Source organism: Lytechinus variegatus, chromosome 7 (assembly GCF_018143015.1).
Source record: "Lytechinus variegatus isolate NC3 chromosome 7, Lvar_3.0, whole genome shotgun sequence".
Lineage (NCBI taxonomy): Eukaryota > Metazoa > Echinodermata > Echinoidea > Temnopleuroida > Toxopneustidae > Lytechinus > Lytechinus variegatus.
This window is the reverse complement of record NC_054746.1, coordinates 42,323,854-42,339,152: the sequence shown is the minus strand read 5'-3', so window position 1 is coordinate 42,339,152 and position 15,299 is coordinate 42,323,854.

Sequence of the window (15,299 nt, the reverse complement as noted above, 5' to 3'; positions counted from 1 at the left end):
GCTAAATGCTGGGCGTAATTCAATTGAGATTGTTATGCAGGGGACAAAAAACATTGTACACAAATATGATCTCTATAACGAAGGGTTTTATATATACAAGTATATATATATATATATATATATATATATAGATATATATATAGATATATATATATATATATATATATATATATATATATATATATATATATATATATATATATATATATATACATGTATATATATAAAACCCTTCGTTTTATATATATATATATATATATATATATATTCTGATGATTAAAGATGCTAAAAATGTTTCAAGCATATACATTGCATATTGAAGTGCTTTGGTTTATGGCCTACGTGGTACATTTATGAGCTAGACACTCTAATGAGCAAGATAAACCTTTTATTGATTGGAGGAACAATAATGGACCAGAGTCTATTAAAAACTCTGCTTTTGTAGCGGGACAGGATGCGCGCGAATTCTTCATTCTTTTATTTCCAGATTAGAAGCTCCTTATTATTCCGCCTTAAAAGAAAAAAAAACACACAGTATGTCATAATTAACCCATCTTAATTAAGACTTGCTTCGATGGACACAAAAGGACAGTACTTGAAAAGAATTAACGTGTTGATAAATATAAAAGATAATTGGAGGAGATAGGAGACACCTGGTACTATGATGAACAAGTTTTTCAATGGAAAACAAGGTAACATGACGCCTAATTCAACATTAAGAAAATAAAAAGAAGGGTGGAAACGTGTGTGTCTACAGGAATGGGGCAGGTGGATCGGGAGGCGGGGGTGGGGGGGGGGGGGGAGGGGTCTTCTCTATATTTGGATGTCGCATTTACTGGTTGCATTTTTTTCAACCAGCAGATTTCATACAGACATCAATCGAATCACTTTTGTAAACACCTTTTTGCACTTTTAGCAATAGCTTGAACAATTTGTGTGATGTTTTTGTATTCATTTCCTATAATAAAAAGAGTATAATCATTTGATTATGAAAGTGCAAATACAGCGCAGGGACTTAAATATTAACGTGTTGACAAATATTCTCTATATTTCTTCTCTATATTTGGATGTCGCAATTACTGGTTGCATTTTTTTCAACCATGCAGCAGATTTCATACAGACATCAATCGAATCACTTTTATAAACACCTTTTTGCACTTTCTTAGCAATAGCTTGAACAATTGTGTGATTATTTTTTTTTATTAATTTCCTATAACAAAAAGGGTATAATCATATGATTATGAAGGTGCAAAAACAGCGCATGGACTTATGAGGTAATTTAAAAACAATGTTTTTTAGTGTTTCAATTATAAAAGTAATTCGGTAATCTATCGAATGAAGACCAAGTTCACAATACACACCGCTACAAAATTTGAATCAAATTAATGGAGGAAAATTAAATATGCCTAACACTGAAAATTAAATACACTGTATGTTAAATTTTAAAGCTATTCAAGTTTAAAGTTTCGCTTAATTCCACAATATCGCTACCCATGAAATCATTACATTTCTCACTTCATCCAAGGCAATACCCAGAAACTTTTTCTGGGAGGTAAGACCTAAAAATTTGTCGAAAAAACCTCGAAAGCAGTTGAGTGAAACGACCGAGTTTGTCAATTAGGCGCATTTCTAATAGTAAAATTGAACGATTTCGTTCACACTTTTTGTGAATTTTGTGAAAATATTTGTAAAAAAATGTAGGTTTTCTGGGGTAATGTTTTAAGTATGTTCGAGTATGTTTTTCATTGATCTTCTTACATTTGAATTTTAATTCTTTGTGTATATTGAATAAAGATAATGCACAAGGGCGATCAAAAAATGACATCCTCGAGAATGTCTACTAGAGAATATGATAAATAAATACCCCTACTAATTCATCAATTACTTCATTTTATTTTCAAAACAGGCCACTCCACGTGTTCGACAAACATTTTTTTTTACATCATGTAGGAAGGAATTTCGAAGTAAAAAAGGGTGCTGACTGAAGGCTTCTATATAGCAAAAAATGCTATATAAACATTTCATCTTCCATCCGATTCGAATATACTTAATATGCTTGTTTGGATTATATTATTTTGTTTGAATTCTTGGTCTAATAACAACTTGAGGAGAAAAAGTGTATATGAGCATGCATCGAATTGAATCATATTCTTCGTATTTTTTGTCGGGAGGGTTAATATATTAGAATTTTCAAGATTACAAGATTCTTTTGATTTGTTATCGACACGGTAACTTTCAAACGTACCAGTCCTAGCTTTTCTATTTCATTGACAGTATTAACATTTAGTAATGAAGAATAATTAATCAATCCAAACCAATTTGAAGTGTTCAACTAGAAACTGGCGACCCGGCACCCATAATTATAAAGGGCGAATTTTCGAACTTGTAAGATTTTATTTCCCAAAGAAAGTCCTCTCTTTATTTCCAGGTTATGATTTGTATATCATAATTTATAGTCATTGACAAGGTCAATTTCAATAGTGAATCATTTTCTTCTTATCTTTTGTAAATATAAAGAATTAAAGTTAATAACAATAATACATTTTATGGCCTTGGGTGATAACGAGTTGCAGGTGGCCGGATTCAGGACCTTTTCATTTCGTCATAAAACAAACCCATTTGAAACAGTAAATCTTTTCAAAATGAATGAATCTTTGTTCATTTTTCTTCAAATATTCATCATGTTCACTCCACAATATTTATTTCACATTTTTGCACGTAACAACCAATTTTATGACTTGTTCTCTCATCTAGACATTCTCTCCAATCACTCTATTTAATGACTATTGGCAATTCAATGTATGTTTGCAAGTCTATAACAATAAAAGAAACAAACGGAAACAGCATTTCAATTAATACAACCATTTAATAGGAAAAACAGATCAAATAAATATATCATACAAATCTATTTCAATTGTACGGATTAGTTCATCCTGCTGATACAAGGATTAATTTATCTTCATTTTAAAACTACATTAGGATAAATTTATCTTAATTTCAAGGCCACATGAGGATAAATTTATCTTAATATCAAGGCTACATGAGGATTAATTTATCCTAATTTAAAACCTACATGAGGATAAATTTATCCTAATTTCAAACCTACATGAGGATAAATTTATCTTAATTTCAAGGCTACACGAGGATAAATTTATCCTAACTTCAAGGCTACACAAGGATAAATTTATCTTAATTTCAAGACTACATAAGGATAAATTTATCTTAATATCAAGGCTACATGAGGATTAATTTATCCTAATTTAAAACCTACATGAGGATAAATTTATCCTAATTTAAAACCTACATGAGGATAAATTTATCTTAATTTCAAGGCTACACGAGGATAAATTTATCCTAACTTCAAGGCTACACGAGGATAAATTTATCTTAATATCAAGGCTGCATGAGGATAAATTTATCCTAATTACAAGGATACACGAGGATAAATTTATCCTAATTACAAGGATACACGAGGATAAATTTATCCTAATTACAAGGATACACGAGGATAAATTTATCCTAATTTCAAGGCTACATGAGGATAAATTTATCCTAATTTAAAACCTACATGAGGATAAATTTATCCTAATATCAAGGCTACATGAGGATAAATTTATCCTAATTTCAAACCTACATGAGGATAAATTTATCTTAATATCAAGGCTACATGAGGATTAATTTATCCTAATTTAAAACCTACATGAGGATAAATTTATCCTAATTTCAAACCTACATGAGGATAAATTTATCTTAATTTCAAGGCTACACGAGGATAAATTTATCCTAACTTCAAGGCTACACGAGGATAAATTTATCCTAATTTCAAGACTACATGAGGATAAATTTATCTTAATTTCAAGGCTACACGAGGATAAATTTATCCTAACTTCAAGGCTACACGAGGATAAATTTATCTTAATTTCAAGACTACATGAGGATAAATTTATCTTAATTTCAAACCTACATGAGGATAAATTTATCCTAATTTCAAACCTACATAAGGATAAATTTATCCTAATTTCAAACCTACATGAGGATAAATTTATCCTAATTTAAAACCTACATGAGGATAAATTTATCCTAACTTCAAGGCTACACAAGGATAAATTTATCTTAATTTCAAGACTACATAAGGATAAATTTATCTTAATATCAAGGCTACATGAGGATTAATTTATCCTAATTTAAAACCTACATGAGGATAAATTTATCCTAATTTAAAACCTACATGAGGATAAATTTATCTTAATTTCAAGGCTACACGAGGATAAATTTATCCTAACTTCAAGGCTACACGAGGATAAATTTATCTTAATATCAAGGCTGCATGAGGATAAATTTATCCTAATTACAAGGATACACGAGGATAAATTTATCCTAATTACAAGGATACACGAGGATAAATTTATCCTAATTACAAGGATACACGAGGATAAATTTATCCTAATTTCAAGGCTACATGAGGATAAATTTATCCTAATTTAAAACCTACATGAGGATAAATTTATCCTAATATCAAGGCTACATGAGGATAAATTTATCCTAATTTCAAACCTACATGAGGATAAATTTATCTTAATATCAAGGCTACATGAGGATTAATTTATCCTAATTTAAAACCTACATGAGGATAAATTTATCCTAATTTCAAACCTACATGAGGATAAATTTATCTTAATTTCAAGGCTACACGAGGATAAATTTATCCTAACTTCAAGGCTACACAAGGATAAATTTATCCTAATTTCAAGACTACATGAGGATAAATTTATCTTAATTTCAAGGCTACACGAGGATAAATTTATCCTAACTTCAAGGCTACACAAGGATAAATTTATCTTAATTTCAAGACTACATGAGGATAAATTTATCTTAATTTCAAACCTACATGAGGATAAATTTATCCTAATTTCAAACCTACATAAGGATAAATTTATCCTAATTTCAAACCTACATGAGGATAAATTTATCCTAATTTAAAACCTACATGAGGATAAATTTATCCTAACTTCAAGGCTACACGAGGATAAATTTATCTTAATATCAAGGCTGCATGAGGATAAATTTATCCTAATTACAAGGATACACGAGGATAAATTTATCCTAATTACAAGGATACACGAGGATAAATTTATCCTAATTTCAAACCTACATGAGGATAAATTTATCTTAATATCAAGGCTACATGAGGATTAATTTATCCTAATTTAAAACCTACACGAGGATAAATTTATCTTAATATCAAGGCTGCATGAGGATAAATTTATCCTAACTTCAAGGCTACACGAGGATAAATTTATCTTAATATCAAGGCTGCATGAGGATAAATTTATCCTAATTACAAGGATACACGAGGATAAATTTATCCTAATTACAAGGATACACGAGGATAAATTTATCCTAATTACAAGGATACACGAGGATAAATTTATCCTAATTACAAGGATACACGAGGATAAATTTATCCTAATTTCAAGGCTACATGAGGATAAATTTATCCTAATTTAAAACCTACATGAGGATAAATTTATCCTAACTTCAAGGCTACACGAGGATAAATTTATCTTAATATCAAGGCTGCATGAGGATAAATTTATCCTAATTACAAGGATACACGAGGATAAATTTATCCTAATTACAAGGATACACGAGGATAAATTTATCCTAATTTCAAACCTACATGAGGATAAATTTATCTTAATATCAAGGCTACATGAGGATTAATTTATCCTAATTTAAAACCTACACGAGGATAAATTTATCTTAATATCAAGGCTGCATGAGGATAAATTTATCCTAACTTCAAGGCTACACGAGGATAAATTTATCTTAATATCAAGGCTGCATGAGGATAAATTTATCCTAATTACAAGGATACACGAGGATAAATTTATCCTAATTACAAGGATACACGAGGATTAATTTATCCTAATTACAAGGCTACAGGAGGATAATTTTATCCTTTTTTCAAGGCTACAAAGGATAAATTTATCCTAATTTCAAGGCTAAAGAGGATAAATTTATCTTAATTTCAAGGCTATATGAGGATAAATTTATCTTAATTCCAAGGGTACACAAGGATAAATTTATCCTAATTTCAAGGCTACACGAGGATTATTTTATCTTAATTTCAAAACTGCAAGAGGATAAATTTATCCTAATTTCAAAGCTATAGGAGGATAAATTAGCTACACGATAAATTTATCTAAATTTCAAAGCTACACAAGGATAAATTGATCTTAATTTCAAAGCGGCAAGAAGATAAATTAATCTCATTAAAAGTTCAAGGCTACACAAGGATAAATTATCTTAATTTCAAAGCCACAGCAATTACACAATTCACCTTAAAATATTTGACAATTGGTTATGTTATTGGGTGGCAACTGACATTTATGATTAAATTTGCATTGGATTTGTAGACAAGAGTAAGTTTTTTATTAAAGGTCAAGTCTAACCCAGGAAAATACTGACTTAAATCAATAGAGAAAAATCAAACTAGCATAGTGCTGAAAATTTCATAAAAATAAGGAAAATAAGAAATCTATGACATTTTAAAGTTTTGCTTATTTTTTACAAAACAGTGATATGCACGACTAGGTGAGTCAGTCGATGATGTCCATCCATTATACAATATTCCTTTTTTTAGATTTGACAATAAGGACCAACTTGACTGAACCATAAACAGTGCTAATTCCACATGTTCAGGGAGGAATTAATCATTGTATCACTTGACAATGAGAAAATTAGAATATTTCATATAATAAAATACAAAAGAAATAGTGAGTGGATGACATCATGGTCTCCTCATTTGCATACCCGCCAGGATGTGCATATAACTGTTTTTGTGAAATTAAGCTAAACTTTCAAATGTCGTAACTTTTTTTATTTTACATCCAAGTTTGATGAAATTTTCAATGTTATGCTTGTTGGATTTTTCTCGTTTTATACAATCAACTTAATTCCTCCCTGTAGGGATGGACTTGTCGTTTAACTTGTGGCCTGTGGTGCATGTTCAAAATTATGTAAACAACATGAATGCAGCTAGTTCAGTACCTGGGATAACAAATTTGTAAAATAATATGTGACAGCTCTCCTGTCCTGGGCGTTGTGGCTTGCGCCTGTAATCCAAGCTGTGGGGAAGTTACAAATTGATGCAGAGTTTCGAGCCCTGGTCACGTCTTTCAGATTGTGATGTAAAAGGTCGGTCCCAGACGTAAATAATCTGATTGATACACATCTGACAAAACTCAAATGCACACACATCTCCTGTCCTCCAGAGACTTCTCACTGTCCTTCCCAATTAAGTTGTTGTACATGTACTTCTGGGTTCTGTAATGACATTTAAGAAAAAAAAATATTTTAACTCTATACAGCAATTATTTTTTATGTCAAATTTTGAAATGCAAAGGTTTTTCATGATCTGTACTGATGGTAATCAATTTTATTTACATCACATTCACTGTTATTAGTGTTAACCTTAAGATGGGCTCTTGTGGCTACTCCATGGCCAGATGTTTGTATACCCCACTTGTTCACTGCTACCATCTGGCCTAGCCTGTGGAGAATCTACAGGTAGGACTATGGTATGCCAATGCTGTATAGAGCACACACTTTAAAAAATCATTAAAATATCACTTTTGTGACCAAAATCACTAATTTCCATATAGTTGCAATTTATTTATCATTAGTAATGTGGGAATAATTTTTGTATTCACCAGAGCGCTCAAAAACTTGAATTTTGGGCATATTTTGTGTACGCCCTCTATTGGTGGAAAGTAATATGGCAAGAAAATTTTCATTTTTTGATCTCTATTTTTAATTAAGACAAAATGATATAAAGAATCAAATTTAAATAAGAGCCAAGCAGTATGAATTAACAGGTCTAATGAAAACTGTCAGTGTAAAAAATCAAGCATTTGCCCCAAAGAAAAAGAGAAAATAAGCCAAACATTGCCACCTTTATTTTGTCACACATGGAGATATAACTGAGAACAAGGTTATATTATAACCTTGTTCATTGAATGAGTGGTATACCCCACCCCCCCCCCCAAAAAAAATGCAGTTGAACGAGCACAAAATTTCACCAACGGTAGTGTGAGATGTATTCTGCAAAGCGATTTTCTAAACTAAGACAAGGCATAGTAATAGGCGATTTTGTGTCTCACATTATCATCACACATTATCATTAAAATGTACAATAACTCACCTCCATGATCTCTTTGTTTCGCCGGACGGAAACGACAGGCCTGTTGTACACTTCCCCAGTCCTCTTCGATTGAGCAAGTTGCCCGTTGACTTGTAGAAACAAAGTGTAGACTCCGAGTTCATTGTCCCTTTATGGTGTACTCATCGCTTTCACTCGAACTGCTTGGCTGGCTCTGCAGCTGGGACGGCCGCGCCCGGGTCCCGGGCGGGAGCGAGTAACCATAACCACGGACAGTGAACGAGTACGGCACTACGTACCACGTACCACTACCAACTGAAGAAGATGAAACTCCTAGTTTTAACTCGTAATTAAAAATGTCAATAATAACGCGTAAGAGAACTTCTGAAGAGAGAAACACTCAAACAGTAGCCAAAACGTGATCCAAAACAAAAACAATGTCGAGAAGAGCTATTTTGGCTTAAACAAGGACCTGGTTATCGAGAGCGGTTTGTAATGTCACGATGTGAAAAGGCAAATACCGGTGTGTACGTGTAGCTAGCTAGGCGTTCTTGCGTGACACATCCCCTATTGTTAGAGCGAGAAGGGCTATTATTCTGCTGGTCTCAATAAACTTTTAATCTCCATTCCCTGACTGTGGCTTTTGTTTTGCAATTGCCATGCTACTGCTAGGGTTGCAGCTATTCTACGAACCGAGACCCTTAAGTAATTACAGTATGTCAAATTATTTCTGATATTGCAAAAAATATATACGGTATATACATGTATAGCGATATTCCTTTGCTAATGACTTGAGTATATCCCGAAATCATAATGTGAAAAATGAATTAATATAATATCTAATCTACAAGTTTGGGTAACAGTTATAGGCTATCGGCCTATAGCATGGTGCGCCAGAAGAAATTAATATAAGAAATTTACCTTTGGAAAATCATGATATAATATATCATTATTTTCCAATTTCCAAAGGGAAATCTAGTACGAGACATGATTTGCATATATGGCATAATTCGCGGGCGCGTTCAAAATTTTGGGGAAAATATTTGCTTTTAACGCCTAGGCTCGATCGAGAACCCATAGTCGTATTACTATTAGGCCTATATCATGATCTGCATCATAAAGATGACATGCGTATATATACGTAGATAGGCCTATGAGCTGTATACATTCTTTGTATTTGAATGTCCGGCTAACTGGCCTACTTTTCACAGTAACATTTTGTTTTACCTAAATACATGCATGAGGCACTAGCGTACCTACGGGGGGGGGGGTCGAGCCGGGGGCACTCTGCCATTCTGACGAGTCACAGCCTATGCAAAGGACGTATCCCTATCCCTGCCCCCCCCCCCCCCATCCTCTGACGGCTTGATCGAAAACCTTTTTGGCCCCCTGACGAGCTTAAAACCTTTTTTTTTTGCTTATCAATTTTTTTTCTGGTACGAAATCCTTTTTTTTGTGATTGAAGACATTTTTATTTGCTTGTCAACTTTTGTGGCGGACGGTTTTGCCCCCCCCCCCCCCGGCTGTGGAAAATCCTAGGTACGCCACATGTTTTGTGGATGATCTGGAATAAATAATTTAACGGCAATTCGCTTGTGCTCGAGTATAAATGCGTCTGTGTATACATCATACTACTAGTATTGTCAATGTGCCCCGAACTTGTGTTCATGATAGATAGCATATATTATGACCGTGAGTATGGAAAATGAAATACTGGGCATTAATATTGACCGTCCTTGAAAAAAAAATGGCACTGGTAAAAAAAAGGGTTTGTTCAAAAGAGTAAATCCGTGGTCTTGTGATGTTTAAGGGTGATATCTATCATCTCTGACATTAACGTTTTATCATTTTTTATTGTTATTAAAACAAACCTGTGCCACTATTACTTTAGTCATGCAAATTACATGACATTGTCAATCTTCCATATTTTGCCTTTATTCCTTACAATCGAATGGATAAAACCACGGAGTTGGAGTAGATGAACTGCTATATAGCTAGCCTATACTTTAAAATCTAAATTGTTGACTCGTCCTTCTACATTCAGATCTTTGCATGGGTGTCGATCCCGGAGGTGTGGGTATTAACCCCCCCCCCCCCCGTCGTATATCATATACAACGGGGGGGGGGGCTATATATCTTGTAGTCTTATAAGGATTGCAACCTCTACAGGCGTGCATGATGTTGGGCTATATATTAGGGACCATGGAAGAAAAGGGGTGAATTTGATCAATATAGGCCCTATATTTATGTCAAAATTTGTTACAAAATTAAATTCTTGCAGTAAAAAGGTGATGTTTGCTCGCTCGCTTCGCCTTCTCATTGTTTTCTAAAATAGATTTTGCCTCATAATGTTATGTCTGGACCGCGCAAAATTTACGCATCCCCCCGGCTCTATCAAACTAACAAAAAATCCCTCACAGAGAACAAAAGTTTGGTCTGTCATTCCATTGCCCTCGAAGCAGTGGAGGGGGGGGGGGTACTTCCTCGATCCCTACAAAAATGAATAGGGCCTACCGAAAATGTTCTACTTAGGAAATTGGAAATTGAAACAAAATCAATCATAATAATGTGAACAAATACCTTCGATTTCTTTTAGACAATGCCAGAGCGCCCCATGGCATGGACCTAGTCTGCTGGGCAAACCCTTCACTCGAGATAAGGGTCTGAATGTGCAGCCTACTCATGCCTTGTGTACTGAAGGCTGTCTCGCCCTGTATTGGAACAGCAAGTTTTGTATGTGCCAGTCTTTGCGTGGGGACACACTTGTTGATCAAAGTTCGAATCAGGGTCTGTGCCTGCAGACTAGCATGGACCTATCCACGGAGGATTATCTATTGTTTCTGGGGGTGATGTGACAATGCTCAGCACCCCAGTAACAATAGAATACTCCTCCATGGATAGGTCCATGCCCCGTGGCAAGCTCATTCACTCCCTCTCGTTCGAGTTTGTTAAAAAAAAAATGTGTACGTTTTTATACCCCTCCCCCGGGAAAAAATATTTACGATCACGGTCATACCACGAACCTTGAACAAAAATCGACACCCAAGACATGGCCCGATTGACAAAACAGCAAAAATTCAAAAGTTTAATGATATCCTGACATTTAAAGATCATCATAAAAAACAAAGAAACATAAGAAAAAAAAATAATACAACATAAACATTACATAGTAACAACGAGGTATTAAAAAAAATGAAATATACAAAGAAAAAAACTGCATGCAGTCCTATATGATCCGCAAGTCCGTATGGCCAGGAGGTCCGGGTTCCATCGACCCCCCCCCCCCCCCTACAAAAATAGGATGAAAAATGTGAAGACAATCGAAGGGAAGGGATTACACTCCCCCTAATGACCCTGCATGGGCCGATCCACAGGTAAGGGAAATTGCCGATCAGCAATTAATAGAAGAGCTATAAAGGTTTTTTTTTTATTAAATTAGCTTCGTTTATGCTGTTTTGGCAAGTTTGTTTATAGGGAAAGCAGCAATTGAGGGTTGAGCCAGAGTTATCCTGAAACGTTTATCTGATATTCTTTATATTATAACCTTGACGCATTAAATTTTGTAGCGCATTTTATTAATTTTGTATCGCGGATGCTATTATTTCATAGGGGGACCTCAGGCTCTTGGTCAGGGGCCGCGGAACGGTTTTCAAAGTGGGGAGGGGGGCTGAGCCAAAAGTGGGAGGGCTGACCATGCAAAAAATCACAATCTTATGGTCATTTTTACATTTGTGTACACAGTTTTGGGAAAAAGTGCCCCCCCCCCGCTTCCGCGGCCCCCTGTTGGTATAGCTTTTACATAGCAGGCCTACTTTACGTTATTCAGATGAGACGTGGATGAATTATATTGCTTGCAAATCATATTAAATCATATTTGATCATTAAATCATATTAAAAAAATATTAGCCATCGAAAAAATTGTGAAAGGCTTCAACTCTCATCACCAAAATACGGGAAGAGATATACGCTGTGTGCATGGTAGGTCACGAATATGTGACTATTCAAATTAAGAATTGCTATTATAGCTTACATGTCATGTTCAGTCAAAATTTACGCCACATATGGGCTGAGTATTCTTTCACGCCCCTTCGCAAAGCATTTTTGTTCGTCCTTTCGATCAGTTCCACAAACTTAACTGAGCGCACATCTTGTCATCAGACTGTCTTCACCTAAGAAATGAGTATTTCCCCCTAAGTAAGGCATTCAATTTTTTGACGCCTGTTTTGACACTAAAATGAGTTAATTATCTTTTGGTTGAAAATGATAGGCCTTGAGGAAGTTCCTTCAAAATGGCTGTGATATCATGAAGAACTTAAATCAGAGCAGAAAAGACAGTGGCGTAACGACGGGGGGCATGGGGGGGCACGTGCCCCCCCCCCAATCGGCAGGCCAAAAAAAAAAACGGGGAAAGGAGAAAAAGAGGGAAAAGGGAAGAGAAACGTAGACAGTGGGGGAAAGAATAAATTGTTGTTTATCATAGTGTTATATTATGTTATATAACATAAGAAGCATTTTTTCACAACTTTATGAAACATTATTTGCTTAATTGTGTCTTCATTGTTCCTCGCATTGGTGCTCGCATAGACTTTTTAACGAGATATATAAACCTGCTGTACTAAAGCCCCCCGTTTTCAAATCAATATACAACACAATAATATATTTCCTCACAATTATAGTTATTATTGTTTTAAGTAGTGATATATTCTTCTTTTTCATGACTACTGAAAGTTATTGCCCTATTTTAAGGTCTTAATATAAAACATTTCCTGTCCGTGTTAACGTTCGCATTAGTGGATTGGTGAAATTTTTGCTCTTCATGAACTCCTAAAATCAGTCCTTAAAATGTCAATTTTTCGGATCTGAATATAAAAAATTTTTAGCTCGCGCATCATTTGGTTAGTGAAATACGTGGGGTCTTAGTGAATTGCTACAAACAAGCTTTGGAATGCCCCTCTTCATGTCTGAATTTCCTAGATTTTCAGCTCGCGCTTCGCGCTCGCAGTATTTCATTAGTCATGATTACAATGACTTCAAAAAGTGCTCCATGTGTTTGGATGTAATTCGAACAAAATCAGCAAGCGCTTGGCACTCGCATTAGATGACTATGGTGAGATATGTATACTCTGACTCAATGGATTCATAACTATAGTCCTTAAAATATCCATGTTTGTAGTCAATATATACAAATATTTCAGCTCGCGCTTCGCGCTCGCATCATTTGGTTAGTCAAATACGTAGGGTCTTAGAGAATTCCTACAAACAACCCTTAGAATGCCCCTCTTCAGGTCTATATTTCCTAAATTTTCAGCTCGCGCTTTTGCGCTTGCAGTATTTGATTAGTAAGATGCGCATGATAATCATGATTACATGACTACAAAAGGTGCTTCATGACTGTGTTTAGATGTAATTCTAACAAAATCAGCAAAGGATGGCAATAGCATTAGATGACTATGGTGAGATATTTATACTCTTAATGGATTCTAAAATATAATCCTTAAAATTTCCTTGTTTAGGGTCAATATATACAAAATTTTTAGCTCGCGCTTTGCGCTCGCATTGTTTGTTTCTAAGCGAGACAGTTAAGTATCATGATTACAAAACAATTCGCTTATAATGTCAATTTTTAGCCGTCAATATAAACAAATTTCAGCTCGCGCTTCGCGCTCGCATTATTTAATCATTGAGATACATATCCGTTTGATGGCACTGCATGTCCTTAAAATATCTCTATTAGGTCAGTATACCTGACAACTGAGCGTAAGTGACCCGAAATTTTTGCTGGTGCCCCCCCCCCCCCCCCAATGCCGTGACCCACGGTACGCCACTGAGAAAAGATATATTAATACTTTGGTTTAGGGGGCAAAAATTGTGTTTCTCGTGTAAAGGGAGACCTTAAAATGCAAAATTTCCATTTGCAGTACTCTAGAAACTTCAGCGCACGTTATTATTATTGTGCATTTCAGAAAGAGTGGTCATAATGCAAGTCAGTAATCCATTTAGCAAATCAAATACTTTTTTGAGAACTTAATGCCGAAAAAATACTTTTCAATGTTTCTGATGTAAATAGAAAATAGTAAATATTTTCAAAGTGTACTTTGAAGTGGACACTTAATGTTTAAATAGAAACCACAGATAATACATAAATTAAGTAGAAATTTTAGCAATAACATAAAATAAGATTTAATTGAAGCAATGCATGTCACAACGTAATATTTGGGGGGTCACCAAAATCATCTACGAAATACAATAATGGCCATACTTTTCATTATTTTTTATGTTATTGCTAATCATTCTTTCTAAGCATAATACTATGTAATGGCTACCAGAAAAAATTCTTTAGAAAGATAATATGGATTCTACACCCAAAAGTCGGTGTTTCCCATGTAAGACATTTGGGGGACACCAAACCTTACATGGTATATAGTAACAATATCTTTTGTTTGTCATTTTCTCTGAAAAACGGGTTATTCTGTACCTTTTTCGTATCAATAGGCAAATCATTTTTTTAGATTGCTCGTTGGGCCTGATAGCGCCATCATAAAATGATAAAAAGTGTCCCATGACTGACACATACACGTCCGATCACGAAAAGAAAACAAATTTAAGTTAGAAATAAAAAATGAAAGTCATGTATTTTATATCAACTGCGTAGACAAGATTTAATTTTGGAGGGGCTGTAAGTGCACGCGAAGCGCACTCTCAAAAGGAACTTGAGGGTGTAGGGAGGGGAAAGTTCTTGATATCTGAAAGAAGACGTCTCTTGCATCTCTAGTTTCCTTATCAACTCGCCCCACTTGCTGTGATTAAAACAAATGTATTTAAAAGATACGAGCGTCCCCTAAATGGGAAAAGATTTTTAAAACCGTTGAATGAAATAATACCACACGAAGCGCTGAACGGCTAAAACGTTTTTAAGAACAGATATAGCATGAAATGCCCACCTTGGTCGCATCATGTTTGATGATAAAAACTTTAGCCACCTTAGATGACTTTAAATCACAGTAGTATAGAAGACGGATATGCAAGGCCAGTAAATATTTCTTCCGGCGCGAATGGTTTTGAAGTTCTGAATTGAAACTTTAACCTGCTCTTATTTTGATATTTCTTAGATAATAAGTGGATTACGAAGAAAAAG